Here is an 18,555-nt window from a genome sequence, read left to right on the forward strand (position 1 = left end):
AATACTGCAAATCAAAACTAAATTGCTGAAAGAACAATTCTCAAACATACGCCAATCTCTCGATATAAAATAGCTAAAATGAAGCCATGCCTACCTACTAGCAAATATTACACAAATTTAGAAAATGTATGACTAATATCATGTATTAAGGTTGTTGCCTTGTATAATAAGGCGCCCTATGAAGATCCGATGCTGCAGACGCGTTCGGTTTGTTTCTTGAAGTGCCGGAAACGCTCAATAACGATCTTTTCTTGAATGATTCTAATGAGAGACGAAGCTTGCGTTGCCGTAGGAAAAAGACACGTCGGGTTTGTTTCTTGAAGTTATGCACTGCTGAAATCGCTCACTAAACGATGATACTAAGTTGCTTGAAGAATCTCTTGCTTTCGTCGTCGTTGACTTCTGATATGATACTTTATTCGTTATTCTTCAGAAGACGTTGAAGAGTTCTTGTTGTTTTCTGAAGTCGCTCACTAAACGATGATACTAAGTTGCATGAAGAATCTGTTGCTTTCGTCGTCGTTGACTTCTGATGATACATTATCCGTTATTCTTCGGAAGACGTTGAAGAGTTTTTGTTGTTTTCTGAAGTCCCTCACTAAACGATGATACTAAGTTGCATGAAGAATAACGAATGTTTTCTTGAATGATTCTAATGAGAGACGAAGCTTGCGTTGCCGTAGGAAAAAGACACGTCGGGTTTGTTTCTTCCTGCTTGAGACAATGTTTTCAAAACAAATGAATGACCACAGGTGACGGCATGTCATCTTAGCCTACTTTATTGTATACGTCATCTTAACATACTTTATCGTCTCTGGTCTGATCACATTCCTGCAAGCAATCTGGTTGACCTCTTTAGTTTTTAGTTTTATATATATATGGAATAACATTCCATATTTTTATTATGTAATCACTTACACATGTAGCCTGAAACATCCTCAACTCCTTGATAGATGATAGTAAACTACCTAATAATAATACAGGTAAAAATTCTGTATCCTGAAATGAACTGCTTAAAAATTTAAGTGAAAACGTTGTATCTTAAAACACAACTATTAAACTAATGAAATATTTAAATAAGATATTTAAATAAACAAAACAAAGGCTATGTAATCTTAAACAAACCGATATTTTTGATGGCTAATTTTAGTAAGCTATGAATCTTGCGTAAAAACGAAAGCACGTATCCTGAAATTTGCTAGATAGCTAGTACTTGACAAGAAAATTTAATTACCTACATATTCAGATACACCGGGCTACCTTTGATTGATATCAGGCTGGCACTCGATCCAAGTTAAAGCAAAACTGTGTATCCTGGTAGTTGATATTAAACATAAGGAATTTATTTGAAAAAAACTATCCTAAACATGATTGAGGTGTTAGCCACTTTACACTGGTAAGAAATCAAAACTATCGTGAAGTGTACTGAAGTATTTAAGGTGATAAATTTATGAATCTTACGCAGGAAAAACTATGTATCCTGAGGTACCACATTGCGCTTGTTGAACCGACAAGAAAGTTAACAATACATATCCCAAAAGACGGTGCTGCCTTGCAGCTTTTTGAGATTAACTGTGTATCCTGACATATACTGAAATAACCGACAGGCGATATAATGTGATGAGAAGTCCAAGCAAAAACTACGTAATCTGAAGCATACGGGCTATAGTTACCCGATATTAAACTTATAAAAACTCTAGGTAAATGCTCATTAGTAAGATTAAACTGAAAGGAGCTATAGGTATGAAAAAGAATATACATCCTGAATAAGACAGAGCTACCTAATGGGAAGCATTAAACCGGGAAGTACAGAGCGTGAAAAATATATATCCTTAAATATTAAACATGTGATAAGTTGAAGTAACAGATTATATTTCTTTAATCAAAGTGAACTACCTCATAATGATAAACATTCGTAAAGCTGAACTCAACTCGACTTTGGGTGAAAAGGCACTGCTACGACTTGATAAACAGCATCAGTAAGATTAAGATCGCTCCATGTGAAAGTATGACTTTCCAACATTTTTTCTCAATGAGGTCATTTCCATACTTCATTCGGGCCCTTTACAATTCTTGTGGAATTGTGGGACTGACATCCATTCAACTTGTTTCATTCATGTGCCAGCACACTGCAGATACTTTCCTGAAGAGAAAACGAAAAAGATAATGACTTCCTGTTACGTCGAGATCTTTTGGCTTACAAGGCATTTATATAAAAAAAATAGTCCGTCCTATACCTAAGCTCCTTTGAATAAAAGGGGCACAGACTGACCATGATCTTTTTAAGAATATTTTCAAACGTTTAATTTTTTCAATACACCTTAATGAAACTGAATTTCATTTAGATAATGGCTGCAGTAAATATTACAGTAATTGAACATTGGATTGTAATGCGCCTCAGTGTTTTAATTATATAGTCATTATCATTATTTCTGTTATATGAGCCTGGCAATAACATTCACGAGACAATTTTAACCTTTTCACATAATCTAGGAAGATTTTTCTGGACTAACATTGTCCCACCTCTCTTCAAATTGTCTTAAATCAACTAAGTACTCCCCTAGTTGGCTCAACTTTTTTCAGAAAAGAGGCAGCTACTGCTCTCACTAAGCGCATTCCTCAAGGCATTCGCCAAAACCTAAACCATATAATTTACTACGCTAAAATTTATCCACAATAGCCATTGATTTGCAGATTTCTTGAACTTCAAGTTTCATAATGCCAAGAGTTTTTATATACATAATTCACCTAGTGTATCACTTGTGTTTTTAAAATTAATCCGAAAATTAAGAACCTAAACATTTGATCATGGAGTATTTTACACCAGCAATACTATTACACTTTCTGGGTAATGATATTTCCTCTCCCGCTATCAGTATCACAGTGAAAAAATGTAGTGGTCTATTACATCAAGCCGGAAACATCCTACTGTTATCACAACACTTCAAGATAAACTTTAAAGATGGATATGCAACATCTAAATTAGTACTAACTTGCGCGCTTGTCTCTAGACCCTGGTTATCAAGAATGTTTCAATAATAACATAGTAGTTTTGCCTCCTATCTCAGACTCCACGTAACATCACAAGTAATAAGGCAGCCCTGACTCATCACTTAGAAAAGCATGCCCTGATTATCAACCACCAATACTGTATTGTATTCCTAACACTTCAATGGGAAACATTAAAGGTAGTTGTAACTGCAGTTGTCCTAAACTCCCAGATTCAGTAAAAATGCACAAGACATCAATTTTATACTAATGCCTAACAGTTCAAAAAGTATCCAAGTATTATTGTCGTCCCGACAGTCTGCTTCAGTATCAGTGGAAGTAAGGCAGTCTAGATTAAATAATGTGGTCCTGTCTCTTATTTTTGCACAAAAGCCCTGCACATTAAAGGTAGTTCAGTAATGATACACGTAGGCCTGTCTTACAACAAGCAGCTAAATTGGGAAGTGAAATCGTACTAAACTAAACATAATTCTCTGATAAAGCTACAACAAACCCTTGGCAAAAGTGTTTATTGTGAAACCTTAACACTGTACTGGCGAAACTACAGACAGAAGAAAAAAGTTTTAATTATGTTGTGTTTCAGTCAGTACTGTCAAAGGACTTTTTTCTGATTTAAGTATGAAAATCTTGCAAGATATACTAATTATCCCTCCAGAATATCTTTTAACTTAAGCTTTTTTCAAGTAACAACGAATACGACGCATCTTCTACGTATTTATGACCCGGAGCCATGGGTATTTTGAATCTGTGAGCTTTCATATCAACCATTTGAGAAATCATGTGGAACATAATATGCACATGCTTCACTTGATAAACTTTGGGTCGTGACAAGGCCCTCAATACAATTTTACACTGTCAGAGTCGACACAGGAGGTTCTGTTTTATGAAAAGAAAATCAGTGCATTTAATTTTTATAGCAAGCGTTTAGTTTTGAGAACAATGTCCTAATATCCCCAGTAAACAACAGTAAGTCATCAACTGTGTCTCAAGCTACCTGCATTGCAAATTAGATAGTTTGTCCAAGGGAAATTAAACTAAAGGAAAATTATTTAAATAAAAAAACTAGTAAATACTGAGCATTAATTTTATACATCATGTTACAATAAGCATAGATTCTCACATAATTTAGTGATGGTTATTGCAACTCTGAAAGGTGACATTTTTTCATTTACATTACTGCGTTCAATTTTCATACTTTCCCTCATCATAAACATTTTCGAAGGATACTTTATTACTTAATTGCTTTTCGTTGGCTAGAATCACATTTTACTCATATTAATGGCACACGATAAACCTTGTCCATTTAGCAAAATTAGACATACAAATCTTGCCTTGCGTTGAGATTTTAGAGCATGATATTGAAAACACTCGTATTCACGTAAAAGTGACAGCCTCTAATTTCATCGCGTTTGAACAAGAATCAAATACCGAAGAAAACTACGAGAATCATATCATACGTATTGTCAAGATACAAAATTCTTCTCTACAAAGCTCGACCAGACTAATGGGATTTTCAGCGAGAACTTCTCCCATGTACAAAATGTTACTTCACATTTTTTTACTTAGTTTATTAACACTACATTCAACATTTTATTTTACGCACGTCATAACTTTCGTTTCAAGTTCATTTCATTCATGATACTGTAATTTGCTTTGACGAAATTTTTACCAAAATGTTTTAATAATGCACTTTAATTACAGACTACAGCACATTGTGTGGCTCAAAATATTTGTAAAAAACCTTTATTTTATATAGTATGATCTATTACGCGAGACAATCAGTTTGAAATTTTTAACTGGTATTCATGGAAAACAAAGGTGTTATATGCTGCGCCAGTTTTCAACTTAGTAGTCAGTCAAAGGCAGTTGTTAGAGCATTCCTAATTCCACCAGTGTTTTACCTTTACAGTTCATATATCCAGGTGACAAACTGGGCCTAATCCACTCTAGCACAGTGTGTAAAGCCTCCTCTTCCTTCATTTCCGCATTGTGACCCACTCACTTAAGTTGTCAGCCTAAAATGAAAACATTTAATCAGAGACTGATAACCTTGAATTTTTCAGTTTATATATAAAGCCTATGGGCCATCTCTTCCCAGTATGTAAATTTTAAGTAAAGTTTGTAAAACTTTCAAAAGGTACCATCAACTGCACTATGAACTTATTTATGAAACTTCACTATTATTTTTCATAGATATTACACGTTAAAAGGTTTATATTATAGTTCAAGCAGATTGATTCTGCAAGTCCTAAAAATACCTACAAGGTGTTATCTGCCTTAAATCATCCTTCTCTAGTCCTAGTTGCAGAGGCTATAGTTGCCCTATCTAGATTACATTTTCGTCTAATAGATTTTTATATCGAAATTCTCTAAAGTCACAGTGGCTTTTGCAAGTACCCACACCTGACCATTGACCATAACTTCATACAAGAGAAGGTATACTATCATTTTTTTTCTGTTGCAGTTCTTTCAACGAGTGTGTTAATCTAGTCATTTCCTGCACCTCAAATAAAATCTTGTAAGAGATCAAACATATGCTGACTAGAATAAAATTAAATGTGCTTTCAGCCTTTTATTCTAATTCTGAGAAATGAGATGGCCTTTTAAAGGAACTCAGGCCCCTTTTTCAAAGGGGGAAAGCGTTGCATTTCCTTCACTAAATAAAATCAATTTCCTTCCAAGTCTTTCGTTTAAGCCGTTTCAGAAATTCATTGAACATGATTATTTGTGCTGCAAAATAAATTCAATCTTTAAATTCTTGAATGTCTTAACTTACCACCCATGGTTTACTAAATTTTCCTAATAATCTACTTTTGTATTCATATACGTTGCATAAAGAGGAATTTGATCAAGTATTACACTCATCTGACCAGTCTCCGTGAAGGGTAAAACACAATATACAGCTAAAACTTCAAGACTCACCTGTGATAATCCAGGATTTGATGGCATTACCCAGTTCATACGTTCCTCCCTTCCTGTTTGGTTAAGGCAGTCCTTCCTAATAGCCTTCGTTTGGTTAATCGGGCAGGTCCTCTCACCAGCTATCGTGTATTTTCTTCTTGAAAAAACTAATATTTTTCGTGTATAACAAAGCTGCTTAGTGTTTCTGCGGTAGCTTACTTAATATTCTGACTCCAAAAATTCTCACCTTCGTGATCCCGTGTGTAGACCTGCTCAAAAGTAGTTTGTTAAAGGCGAATTCACCGATATTTCTCTAAATTTCCTGCTTTAAATCTTTTGGTTCTTTCGGAAGACTAAATACAGAAATAAAACCTTTTATATTTTCTTAAACCCAAGGGTAGCCGGTAACATTTCGTTAAGCTTACATTATCTATGCTGTTACTTTATAGGTAGGTTTCTGTTTTCTAATAACATACAGGTCCAAGTGCTTTCAATCAGTCTTCTTAATGGTCTAGGTCTCACTGGATGAATCTTAAAAAAAGTGTTCTGATTTAAAGCAGTTTCTAAGTTCTTGCGCTCTTGAGCTACATCGTTCTTTTCCTGTGCCCAGTCGTCAGGACACTTACTCCCCATGGACAATTACCTCCTGGGAACGATTATCCCCCATGGACAATTACGCCCATGGACAATTAACCCCCATGACAATTAACAACACCCCCCCCCCCCCCCACCCCCCCCCCCAGGACAATAACCCCGGCATTATATTCGAACTGGAGAAAATTTTAAATTTGAAAAATAATATTTTTTTTTTCGTAAAATGTCACTAAGCGCCATATTACCTTTAACAACTTAATAATCGTTACACTAGTATGTAATTGCTTTTGAATAAGTTTCTTAAAAATATTAATTTTTTGTCTCTTGATTCATTACTTTTTTTTATTATTATTGATTCTTCACCATTAGAGAATAGACTGTAAGCTCGTTAAGCATTATGGAATTTATAAAATAGAGGAAAAGGCAGACCAGCTTATAGTGGATATATTTACGTAAAACCAATTGAATTAGCAAATGGTGTTGCGTCATTTTGATTGTAAAGAACGGAGAAACAATGCCACCTGCAAAGCTAAGGTGAAAGAGCACATCCAACGAAATGAAATAGTTGGTAGACTTCATGACCATATCCATGAGGCAGACGAAACAAAATTTAAGCCGTTAAAACTACCCACAAGATGAAAATGCAAGCTATCAATACAGAAGCAAACCTGGACTATTTAAGGGAAAGCATAGCATTGGTCACTAGATGGACTGCTAAATGACCTTTCAGTACCATTAATTTACGCTGTTTTACCTGAAAAAAATAATAACAAATTACTTATACTAATTTTCTAGAACAGCCAAAAACTATCATGGTAAATTTCAAAAGTTATCCTTTTCTGCGAACAGCATATTTTAACGGGAGATAATTGTCCTTAAGGGTTAATATCCTAGGGGGCAGTTGTCCTGCTGGGTAATCGTCCATATTGGGTAATTGTCCACGGGGTGTAATCATCCACGCGGCGGGGGTTTGGGGTAATTGTCCTAGACTCGGTTAGAAATTTAAGTCTTTGGCATTGGATGTGTAGCTTTCTATGAATGAAAATGGATAGTGGTTTGCCCAGTGCATTGGGTGTAACCCCAGCAAAGATAAGCCGTGTACCCATTCTTGTGGAGTGGCGAACTTAGAGGTGTCATCAAAACCTCGACGAGTACTACATGATCTACAAAGAATGCTCGTCTCTGCAAGGTAGCCATATCGTCCAGTTAATGACATGTATGAATGGATTAAACAAATTACCAGTGGTTTTAACAGCTATATATCTTGTAAACCCAGAGGTAGTGGATGGGTTTACGCACAACAGAAAGGAAATAAAAACCCGTAAAGCTTGACTCTGATATGATGATGTCGAGAATCATCAGTGGTATAGACTACATAGGAGTCAGTAATGCGTCATGTGGCTGACAGTGAAATAACACTAACCTGATCGTTCCTTTACTTAATCAGTGAAGCAGGACTGGAACTTTATTCCCAAAGAGGACCAGCCAAGCCTTGGCAGAAGCTGAACGGTATCAGGGGCGGAGTTTGCACTCAGCACACATGATTTCTGTGTTCCTCATTTGTTCCGGATTTCAGAGAAATATTTAACTTGCATCTTACCTCTACATTCTTCATAACAGAATTATTCGATGTCATTTGAGGCCATAATCTATGATTTTTTTTCCTTTTTAGCAACAGTAATTTGGACTGCTTTCTTTCTGTGGCTATAACCTGCAAAGGAGAAAAAGCTCTGTAGAAGGCAAAACTTGAATATGAAATTATCAAGCTTAAACCTTACCATAACGAGTAGAGTAAGATGTAAGTCTTCTATATACCTTCAGACTTTTGGTAGCGTATTGTAAAATGTGACACCAATTAAAATGGGCACAAAATATCAGTAAAAACTACAGAAGTCAAACTTATACTTAATTGCAGATAACTAATTAAAGTTCATACATTGCTAGAAAAGTCAGTCTGGAATGTCATTTGCAAGGGCTTTGTTCAGTTTTACAACATCAGGCAAACCTAACTCCTTTCCCAACACAGAGTTCTATGAAAATGACTTTTTGAATGCAGTGTCGTCAAACACTACAGATGATCACACACTTATCGGAAGCCTTAATAAGTAATTATTCTTAACACAGTTTTTTTTCACTATTATGCAAAAGCGTGTTAATCTGAATATCAATTGTTACAAAAAGTTAGAAACAAATCAGACTTCTACGCTACGAAGTGTACTAGATAGTAACCCAGATATATAAAGTTTCCAACAAAACTGTGTAGTATTGCTTTCATTCTTTCCAATTTAGTCATATATCAAAAGATCAACACCGCTTTGGATTCATCAGATACTCCACCTTATGCTTTTTTTTCAGAAAATCTTTTGAGAAAACTAACATTTGACTGAAATATCTAAATTTAAAGTGACAAATGATATCCCCATCATTCATGAAAGCTTAGAGGATTCACGCAACAAATTAACGTCCTTTACGATGTGAAGTCCTTAAGCTTTATCACGGACACAGTCTTCCATTTTCCTGAGGAATTGACGAGTGGACAAAATATGAACAATGTTAATCGTTATTTTCCGATGCATTGTGCAAGTGCAATGCTTCTTTAAGCAGTGATTAAGTAGGTAAATAAGTGAAAAACACTTCCTTACCTTTCAGGAGTTAAATAATCGAACTTGAATCTGCTTTGTTGTGCATCAGACGTGATCAGTTACCCAAGACGACCAAAGACCTAAGAAACAAGTTTCATTATTGGTTCAGTGGTAGTTGCATTTAACCCTATCCCTAACAGAAAGATGGGACTTGGCGTAGTGTTTTGAAGCTAAAATCTCGATAAATAATGCAGTACGTCAATGCAGTAAACTGATAAACCTAGACCAAAGTGCCTGTCGTTTCTGGAATACTTAGGACCTGCACTATGCCCAGCACTGTATTCAGTTAAAAGTTTCCCTGACCTAAAACCTTAGCTCTCTCATATCTAAGAAGCAACATGTTCAGTATATATTAACCTAAGCTTGCTACCTTAACTGGAAGAGTCAAGTTTGCTGGATGCACAGTATAGTACGAGTGCAAAGTAAAGATAGCACAGAAACACGTCAAAAGGTATGATTATTCGGGGAAGAACTATCTTAAAAAATAAATGAACCTGGCTAAGGGAGGTTTGATAAGGGTGTTAGGTTGTATCGTGCAACAATATTAAAGGTGAATCAATATGGAATAAACCTTTTGGACAATTTGTATACTGAGAAAGAGCAGAAGGTTTCTGTGGTGCTGGGAGCCTTTTAGTATGTGTGGCCTTTACCTCTGGTGTATCGGGCAAAGAATATCAGTCAAGACACCTCCACTGCAACAAGAGTTGATTAGTACCTCCGAAAACTAGTGTAACTTCGGGTATGTGCACATAACATAAGAGTTCGCTTTGTTAACAGATGAATATAAGTATTCTGAACAAATTAGCCACGCACGATGAACATCTGTACAAAACACATTCAACACAACAAACTAATATTTAATATCAAACCAGCATCTGATCAAGAATGGCGTGGGGTTTATTAAGAAAACTGTTGTGTGCAAATGTTAAGTGAAGTCGAATGTCTTACAGAATCATTGTAAAATTTTCGTACTGACTAAATGTTCAACATATAATAACTAATGAATGCCGTTCCTGACATTATTCACGTTCTGTATAATTTAACGTGACACTTCTAGTTGAAAAATTTCGCAAATCTCTATTTCCAAGGCTATAATCAATTTACTTATTGATTTCTCGATGCTAATTTACCACAATAAAAGATACTAATTTAATATACTTAGCCAAACGGTTTCTAAAAATTGACGGAAGAATATATTTACACCAGAGACGAATGTCTCACCAACACTGACTATTTCAAAACAACGCATTGCAATACTAGACCGCGTATCATCTTTCGTTTTCGGGGGCATTTCTTAGTTCTCTGATATGGGATTGGGTTTACTGATTTATTAAATGGTGTATCTGGATTTAACGTCGGCAATGAAATCTTTTAAGTCTCTTCCGTTATATTCAGTCACTAATGAATGGGCAGATCTTGGAAAAGACAATCGAGTTGTATCGAATTGTCTTTATGGATGTATTGAAACGACTTCAATATAAAGTACCGTAGATGTCTTGATCTGAAAACTCCTCTGTAAGTAAAGAAATTATCTTTATTAGTTACCTATCAGGAAAAAAGTTGGAATAGTCGAGAACAGAATATAGAATTTAGGACAAAGGCCAAACGCTGGGGCCTGTGAGGTCTTTCAGCGTTTGAAAGAAAATTAATAATAAAAAAGGTTTGAAAAGAGTAACAAGAGGAAAACCTCACAGTTGCACTGTAAATCAATGTTAAGAGAGGGTGGAAATTAAATTGGAAGAAAGAGAATATGAACGGAGGCAAAGTAAAATTAAAGAAAGGGTGGCAGCTAAGGGCCGAAGGGACGCTGCAAGGAACCTTCGTTAATACCTACAGTGCGCCGCATGAGGTGCACTGATGGCACTATCTTCTACGGGGTTTTTACAGGTATGATACATATAAGTACTAGAAACCAATTTGGGGTTTCAAAACTATAGCGTGACTAAACTTTCCCTATAAGAACATTACTTCCTCTTAACATGTTCTAAAACTTTATTAACCATCTGATAACTTCTTAAAGGTATATTCACCTTGATTCAGCTTCGATATAAGCTCCTAAACTGAGCAGAACATCTCCAAACACTTTGTTGTTAGAAATACCTGCGGTTCACCCAAAATGATGTATTGTATATGTATTTGTCAACCGTCTCTTGCTTGGACTAAAATACTACCTGTACGTATTAGTAATTTGACTTACTCCTGTAATAAGATTGAGTAACATCTTTTGTCCTTCGCAGGGCATGGGACTGTATCTGAATTAGAAACGCTTGCACGAGTTAATCTACACCTGAACTTTTGTTGATTCTACATCTGATAGGGCCTCATTTTATGGCATTCATTATCTACTGAAGTAAACTTACATTCTCATCTTAGTCAAAATGATAATTATGTTCCTTCCAGCGAAAAATGAACTACCACGACAGATATTTTATCATAGCCAAATGCTTAGGATTTGGTATCCTAATTGCAAGCTACGTTTACTAAAATCCTGGCACTATCTCGCTGTCTGAGTGCTAAGATAATATAGATTTGACCATCATTATGGAACACCCTTAGGATTCTTGATTCTTAGAACGTCTGAGTGCACAAGTATATAACAAATAAATGCGCAGAACTTTTATCTGCACCATACCACCTTCGATGGTACGATGACTGATAAGGAAGCCTACAGGTAACAGCACAACAGCACAAGGAACTCCATCTTACAGTTACCGGCTGCCACTGTAAATATCTCCAAAGTTTAGTACGTCATCAGTAAACAACATAGCTAAGATTAACAAAACAAGTGTTATATTGATAAAACTGAAGGAATAGCAAGATATTAGCTATGTCGCATTTACGAATTATCCGAGATTCCATCGTTAACTCATTAACATTTTGAGAACTTATTTTGAATCGTAACGTGGGAGAAGGTATTACCTTAACACATTAAAAAATAACTGGGATCGATGTGGTTTATGAGCAATGACCCTATTACTATTCTGGCCGCGAACTTTCAATTAGATAGGCCTAATATTTTCACTATAATGCAAGAATGTGTTATAAAGTTATCACGCGCTTTTCGATTAAAGTAATCGAACGTGAAAATGATTGGAATGTCTGGCTTGCTACGCACAAACGATTACAGAAGCTACATTATCCCATGTCTAAAACTAACGTAAAAAGTCTACTGAATGCCAGGCTTTAAAAGGCCTTATAAGCTTAAGCTAGAATTCCAGCTGAATTCTGTTACGAAATGGAACACGATAAAGTAAACGATTTTTTACTGGTACAGTGAAAAACACTCGTCCAAAAACATAGCCTAACCTCCCAGCTGCAAAAATACAGCAATTCTTGTGTGCGTGTGTGTGTGTGTGTGTGTGTGAGAGAGAGAGAGAGAGAGAGAGAGAGAGAGAGAGAGAGAGAGAGAGAGAGATTTTCCAGTTTAGGAGCTGGTTGTACACAGAAGAAGACATAAAAAACCGCTGGAGATGACTTAGACCAACATCAACGCCAGTTGCTCAGAACAGCGGGGGATAGAAATCTGTGGAAGAACCTGGGGAAGGCCTACATCCAACAAAGGACTTTTGAAGGCTGAAATGATTTTGTAAAATGGGAGCACCTTTATGTGGAATGCCGTTGTCTGATCACCTTACCTGACCTTACGTAACCATGACTGATAAAAACTTGTTTTAATATTATATATTCTTCTGCAAACAATGGGCCTCTAACCCCTGTAGGCATGAACACAACACTACAGGAATTACATATATTACAGTTTACTATAAGGAAGCTGAAGATATCAATTCATCCATAAAATTCAACAATATTTTACCATGATAAACGTTTAACTATAATAATATTCGCAAAATATGCTTCCATGCTCATTACCACAGTCATCTCTTGCTCATTACAAAAACCTATACGTAAAAGCTTATGTGGCGCAAGTAGACACGGTGGTGACATGTTTAACTGCCAAGAAGTATGGAGAGTTCTTGCTTAATATCTGTTACCAGTTAAATTACATTATTCCAAACGGAGGATTCCTTATTCAATTTACCTTCGATGGCTAGAGAATAGATACGAAGGTGTAACGACCGCTTCCAACAAATGCCTTTCAATACCTGGACACAGCCCCACTTCTAGTTTGGCTTCTAATTCCATTTATATACAAAGGTCACAGAATATTCCTTTTAAGTATATACATGGTATCCATATGACGAAATTTTCAATACCTATTAAAAGTTCAAAGCCACATAATACAAAAAAAAAATTATGTCATCATAATTTCGCAGAATAATATTGTCATTACTCCAACTTATCGTAACACCTAATTAACAAAAAAGCTTACAGTCTCCTACGTTTTAATGTAGTAATCAACCCTGTAGGCCTACGTGGACTACAATTAATGTAATAATGCTCAAACACGTAATTTACATATATACAGTCAACATAAGCAGTAGGCTTTTCTGTCGATCTATCTTCAGTTATAACCTACAGTCTTTTTTTCCTTCGTGAACCTCAACATACAATAATATTCCAATCACCATATTTACTGACCTAATAAATGAAAAATATGATACATAGATAAAAGTTACATCCACCTTTGTCACGAGTACCTTCAGTAATTATCCCAAAGCAATATGGAAGATACCCAGTTGTTTACAAGACTAAATCTCAGTAATTGGACACCAACTCTACCAATACGTATGGAAATATTGAATAAATCCTAACCGATTCTCCTCCATAACCGAAAGAATCCCGGACTTTTCCTTAAAATCCCCAGCCAATGAAAGGACAGGTGGGCGTGGCAGTCTTCGAGCTGTCAAACTCGCAAACGGCTGTTGAAAGTCTAAGTGAAAAGCTTCCACTTCATTTCTGATAAAAAGATACAGACCTGTATGAATATAAATAAAGTGTCTTTAACGTACACCAGCGCGTGCGCGCGCATGCGCGTGTGTAAATTTCCAGACTATCACTTAGCATCCATGGATCATACCCACTGAGAAATTAGTGAAAAAATCTACACAATTCAGTGTCCTTTTGTGCTTTTGATGTCCGTATTTGAAAACTTTCATAACATTTAGTACACAAAAAATTAAATATTGGTTTTCGGTTTTAAACAGTCTCGAACCTGGATTAATAGCCATACGAGTATATTTAAAGTTATGTGAGAAATGAAGGTTAGGCCTCACTGTAAACCGTGGCTTGCCATTCGGTAGGCAAGCAATTCATCTGCGATCAGGGTTGTTCCCCTAATTCAATCAGTATGTTGCAGATTCGTGCTGAATATTCAGCAAATCCTTAAGTAATAGCTACAATATTTATAGAATTGACGAATTAATTCACGAATTCGTGATGTTGATTCAGCAAGCACTTGGAAGATTACTTTGTCAGAGAAAGAGTAAATAAACCTTAATTTTTCAAGGATTACAAGACATCGAAGGTGACATTTAAGGGACCTGTCATCTCAAATCTAGCAAATCAATTTCCTTCATTTGAATTTTATTTTATCAGAAGTAATTGCCTTAAATTACTCCCTTAATACCTTTCAATTTGGGGGTTTATTCCACAATAAATCGAGATAGCTGGCTCTTTCCCACATTACCTCAGATCGGAAAGGACCGTCCGAGATGGTATATGTTGGTTTTAAGATCCCAGAAGTCAACATGAGGCCCCTTACAACCTTCAACACCTTGGTACACGCGATAAAAGTTCCGTCATGGACCCCGAGAAACATGTCAGTCAATTTTTTATTAGTATACAATGGTATTTTCAGCTTCGAAGGACTACATGCTACGAAATCTTTGAAAAGTTCCAAAATGGCCACAGAACTCCTTTTGGTTGGCATTTTTAAGATTACCAATGGTTATTCGAACTTACAACATCTACAAAGACAAGATTATCCAGGAAAAAACGTACGAAAACCTGTCTTGAAATGCTTTGTACTTACCAGTCTTTTTCTACATTTCGTAAGTTCTTGTTTATAAAGAGACCCTTCCATCTTTGTGTTTATAACTTCACTGAGCTGAGGCTTCCCGATGTCAGCACAGGAATTGTTTCGGCCAATCAGAGGCCTCCATCGTAACCAAAGTTTCTGTCGTCCCCATTCATTGGCTGAGAGCTTTGAGAAGCCATTTCTATTGGGACAGATCTTCCTCTATAAGTATAGAAGAAGACTGGTTCCCTTGTTAGGTATAGATTCTATACATAACATGTTTATCAATAGTTTATGAACATGTAAGTATATAAATGAAAGTTTACATGAACCAAATCAAAACTATGAATTACCAAGACAAAGAATCTTAGTAAAACACACACATACACATACACAGATCGTGCTCATTACTGTACAGGAGACTAGGTGAGCTCTGATAACTTACTGGCTATACACCCGAGGGAGAATCGGCGTTCTGGCGTAAGGCCACATTAAACTTACGAAAACTGTATCACAGGACACACCAAGAACACGTCAGCAGCTGTAGGTTCCTTGAAAGGTTACTCTCGTGAATGGAATGGAATATAAAATTCAGGCCAAAGGCCAAGCGCTGGGACCTATGATGTAGACATTCAGCGCTGAATGCGAAACTAGGAGTAGAAAGGTTTAAAAGGTGTAACAAGAGATAAACTCTTTTGCAGTTGTACTATGAAACAATTATCAGGAGAGAGTAAAACCTTAATTTTTCAAGGATTACAAGACATCGAAGGTGACATTTAAGGGACCTGTCATCTCAAATCTACCAAATCAATTTCCTTCATTTGAATCTTATTTTATCAGAAGTAATTGCCTTAAATTACTCCCTTAATACCTTTCAATTTGGGGGTTTATTCCACAATAAAATCGAGACAGCTGGCTCTTTCCCACATTACCTCAGATCGGACAAGGACTGTCCGAGATGGTGTGTTGGTTTTAAGAACCCAGAAGTCAACAGAAGGTAGCAGGAATGAAAGGAGTTGCAGGTATGTGCCCAAGGGACGCTGCAAAGAACCTCAACAATACCCTCAGTGCATTGCATGAAATGCCCTGACAGTATTAACCAGGCGCCCACCCCTCCCCAACCCCTGGACTTTACTCCCGTGATTCCTTGCTAAGTGAGGAATTCACTACCTCTCTGAGTAAAACGTCAAATTTCGTAATCAGATGGCCGCCAACTTTGGAAAAATGAAAACTCACGAACGATCTATGAAGAGAAATAAAGTAATTTGATTATTTTATTAACATTAACAAATTCTGGTAACTAACAGAGAAATCTATCAAGATATCAGACTTAGAAAGTATAATGACTGAAATTTCTCTATATTAGACACGATCTGTTATTATGAATAGAAGTCTTGAATTAACGTATTATATAATATCACGGACAGTTACTCTGCACCACAACAAGTTAAAAGAGAATGTATGAACATGCTAAAATGATAAAATGTAAAAATGAAGCTTACATTCGTAATCCTATGGACGTGGAATCAGTGTGTCAAGGAAAAGGTGACATCCATTATATCAGTGAACAATATGCTATTATTATTATTATGAAAAAAATAAACTTGCAAAGCCTTTTAGTTAACAGATATTAAAAGTGAATGTTCAGTGAAGTTTCAGGTTTTAAACCTGGAGGAATTATGACCGGCCAAACATCTGCAGTTGTAAAATTTAGATGATTCTAGCATAAAATGGGTTTTATACATAGAATCCCTCAAAACTGGTTTTCTTAGACCTACCATGTAGGTACTGGGATCCACGAAACCTTATGAATAAAGACCTACCATGTAGGTACTGGATCCACGAAACCTTATGCATAAAGGAATAAAACCCATTGGTCAACACCTTTCGTTTCAAGTCTAGAAGCAAAAATTATTGTTACGTGCCATTTTTTCAACTATTCTATATTTGTAAAATATATTTAGGAAAACACGATGTGTTTGTTGGGACTCGAGTGGTTCCCCGTCGTCAGTATACTTAGTTTTGACCTTTGACCTCAAATTAATGCTCAGACTTTGACATCACTATCCTATATATATATATATATATATATCTATATATATATATATATATATATATATATATATATACATATATATATCTATCTGATATATATATATATATATATATATATATATAATATATATATATATCTATATATAGTATATATATATATATATATCGACTTTATAGGAGGATAGGCAAAATAATAAAGTAAAAATGGAGGCAGATAGACGGACAGTGAAATTACAGAATATCACATGACTGTAGAACAGGGATACAGGAAGACATACTCCAATTTTATTCAACAAAATCTTTCTAGATTAAAATTTATCGCGAAAAATATGTTGGACGTTTTTTTTGCTGTCGACTGAATCCTTAACAACAGTCTCGCTGGCGACAGAAATTGAAAACAAACAACTTTACCCAGAGGATCAAAAGAAGCTCGACAAAGGTTTCGCCTTTTGAAAAGAAAGTATCATCCATTTTTGTCATGCCAACAAAAACAAACCTTCGGAAAGGAACGGAGTCAAAAATTCAACAAAGTGGAAATCCAATTCGCAAGATCAGTTGCATTTATGAAATAAAAAAAAAAAATTTTTTTGGAATTTCATGCAAGAAAGCAATGGTTTTTTTTTTTTTTCCCCAGTTACTCGGGTTTTTTTGAACCGCGGCCCTTTTTCTGTTTTTTTCAATTGAAAATGAAACTGTAACAAACATGAATGCTTCATCCACTTCCTTCGCTTTCAATATGCAACTGGCTATTTGTGCTTGTCTTCATTTGAAATTCTACCGGTCTCAAATATCAAACAGGACATCTTCCTACTCGGATCTTTCCGTTTTTAATATTCCAGGCCTGGATAAAGCGTTCATAAGACAAAAACGTTGCTGTACTCAGCTGTAAGACATGTAATGGAAAAATAATGTACATCTCTTGTGCGCAAGTCCTTCAATAATATGGTGAATAGGAGAGGGTGACAGGAAAATATAATCTGGTCAGATGGCTCCGTTATTCATTTCACTGGTCGCAACTTTTTACTTTGCAGTGTACCAGGAACTATTTCTTTCAAATTATTAAACATAAAAAAACGTATCTCAATCGATCTCCTTCCCCCCCAAGTCTATTTTGATTTGGATTACAACACCTCACAATTCATCGATCATAAATATGAACTTGAAGAAAGGAAAAAGGCAGGTTTTTCACAGAGTCTGATAAGGTATTTTCTTTGGGAAGGATATAAACAGTTAGGTTGAAAGCAGAGCCTTAATACCTATTGATATGTGCTGGAATACTTAGTAACTGGAGGATAAAAAATTATTTTACATAATAAGCATTCCCTGGAACGGACAAAGAAGTTTAGAAACGAACGCGAATGATTTGAAAACTTATAGATAATTCACTTAAACGGTAATATATATATATATATATATATATATATATATATATATATA

The 18,555-nt window shown here is 35.7% G+C and overlaps 1 long non-coding RNA gene across 3 annotated transcripts; it reads right to left on the reverse strand.

The window, feature by feature from the left end:
• Positions 1 to 1,007: 1,007 nt before the first annotated feature.
• LOC135196124 (uncharacterized) lies at positions 1,008 to 15,140 on the reverse strand. Of its 3 annotated transcripts, XR_010310327.1 has the most exons (6): positions 15,079 to 15,140; positions 9,147 to 9,226; positions 7,928 to 8,215; positions 5,932 to 6,179; positions 4,911 to 5,024; positions 1,008 to 2,143 (listed from the first exon to the last, which is right to left on the reverse strand). It is a non-coding gene; the product is annotated as an uncharacterized LOC135196124 (long non-coding RNA). The 3 variants fall into 3 exon arrangements; XR_010310326.1 differs by lacking the exon at positions 1,008 to 2,143 and having other exon boundaries at positions 4,149 to 5,024; XR_010310328.1 differs by lacking the exons at positions 1,008 to 2,143; positions 5,932 to 6,179 and having other exon boundaries at positions 4,149 to 5,024.
• Between the last annotated feature and the right edge of the window lie 3,415 nt (positions 15,141 to 18,555).

This window comes from Macrobrachium nipponense, chromosome 23, assembly GCF_015104395.2.
Source record: "Macrobrachium nipponense isolate FS-2020 chromosome 23, ASM1510439v2, whole genome shotgun sequence".
NCBI classification, from domain to species: Eukaryota; Metazoa; Arthropoda; class Malacostraca; order Decapoda; family Palaemonidae; genus Macrobrachium; species Macrobrachium nipponense.